At 40.2% G+C, this 1,971-nt stretch overlaps 1 protein-coding gene across 1 annotated transcript in view; it reads right to left on the reverse strand.

The window, feature by feature from the left end:
* The window catches only part of GRIA3 (glutamate receptor, ionotropic, AMPA 3), a gene marked incomplete at its 5' end in the record, with an annotated part of 329,433 nt that overhangs the window by 9,709 nt on the left and 317,753 nt on the right, over positions 1 to 1,971 (reverse strand). The gene's annotated exons all lie outside the window — the stretch shown is intronic.

Genomic DNA, 1,971 nt, shown 5'->3' on the forward strand with positions numbered 1-1,971 from the left:
AGAAAGACTAAAAACACCTCCTCCCTTCCTCCCAGGAGGAAAACACTCAATTCCTAGGTAAACCCAAGTTGCCCTCTACCATCACCTACCACAGCACCTGAGGTGAACTTCTCTGAGGTAAGGAATTGGAGTTCCCAGTAAAATTGAAATCTATTATTTTGGAAGCTTTGGGGACAACATTTGGCACTTGAACTGATTTCATCAGCCACCAAGGGGATCGTCACTATAATCTAGTCACTGAATCTGCTCCCTAAAGAATCATTCTCTTCTGGGGGGCAGGGGCTGTTGTTGTTGGTTAGTTGCTGAGTCAAGTCCAGGTGTCCTAATCGAAGAAAAGGAAAGCAGTTGAGTTAGAAAGGGTGTTTTACCAAGTAAATGGCATTTCAGAGGACAGTGAAAATGATAGTAATATGCTGAAGCCTGTGGGTCAGATTGACCACATGGTGTTCATATCATCCTACACTTTATAGACTTCTGAGAGTTTTCTTTTCCTGCTCCCACCTTTCTCTCTCTGAGGCATTGTATTCCTTGTTCCCTAGCTCTCTAACCCCAGATATCTTTATTTCTCTAGCATCTCAATTGCACTGTTCCTTTCTGTCTTAGTTGCAAATTATCCCCTTTCTCCTACCATCACCCCCTGTTTTCTTTGGTGATCATCATCTGAAACTGATCTATATTTAAACATGTGCTCTATTCGTTGGATAAAACTATATTCCATTTTCACTATATACAATTCAAACTAGATCATTAGCCTTTTGGTTCTCTCTCGGAAACATTCTAAGATCAGTATAGTCCTAGATTTATTATTTAATCCCCCACTCTAGATCAGTGGCCCTGTGTGGAATAAAGATTTTCCACTGGAACATTAAGTTATTATCAGTAATGAAAGAAGCAAAAAGTAGAGCCAATTAACTAAGAGGACAACAACACATACGTGTGATGACATGGGAAAGCAATTGGAGGTTTTTTTTTTTTTTTTTAAGATCATCAATCCTGAGTTTGGGCCCTTCCTTGGGAGGCCAGATCTGGCAATGAGAGGATGGAGGATTGGGGTTAGGGTCAAGGCAGATGTCTGAGGAGAGGGTCCCTGAGGGTGGAGGAGATGATGAGTAGGAACGAAGGTCTTGAAGTCAAACTTTTCCTCCTTAACATATGAACTGAAGTCCTGCTTCTTGCTGTTTGTTGATGCCACCTCACTGGTGGTGATCCTGGCAGACCTAATCAAGGGTCTTCATGGCCCATTCCATTTAGATTAGGAGTTGGAACCTGACTGCAGTTGCAGTTGGGGTGGGGAGAGGCATAATAGTTGCTGAAGATCACCAGTAGGGTGACCAAACATCATTGGTGAAACTTCTGGTGGGAAGTCAATTGGTGAATAATAACCTCTTGGCACCTGCATCCCAATAAAATTTGAACAGTCAAAGCCCAGAAACAGAATTCTTTCTTTACAATTTTATTTACAAAATGTATTAAAACTTTGTACAATACCTCATGGCAGTGAGGCTCCGTAATTTATTCCCACACATGCAATTTACGCTTTTACAGCCATTAGTTTGCTTGGCAATGTTTCTGTTCACTGAAGTACAGCTTTAACAACAAAAAGAAAATAATTGGAAAAAAATCTTCAAGTGACTACCGCCAAACTCCTGTAGCTTGAAGTTAGTAGCAGAAATTTGAAGCAATCAATGTTTTTTTTTTTTTTTAAACATGCACGTTTTTAAAAAATAACAAACCAATTTACCCGCCTCTTCATTCCCAGTGAAATTTCCTCTCTGAAAAACTGATTTGAGTCAACAAACATCCACTTCTCTTTATCCAGTGCCTATGAGAAGTTTGTGTGTAGGTCGGTTGGTTTTATACAACCTCGTATATTGGCACAGCATTAGCTTCCCGCGCTGGGACATCATAGCATTCAGAAGTTGGAAAAAAAAATCACAGTTTTGTGAAAACAAAAACACAACAGCTTTCTTG

This window comes from Bison bison, unplaced genomic scaffold (genome assembly GCF_000754665.1).
Source record: "Bison bison bison isolate TAMUID 2011002044 unplaced genomic scaffold, Bison_UMD1.0 scf7180017864508, whole genome shotgun sequence".
Classification (NCBI taxonomy): domain Eukaryota; kingdom Metazoa; phylum Chordata; class Mammalia; order Artiodactyla; family Bovidae; genus Bison; species Bison bison.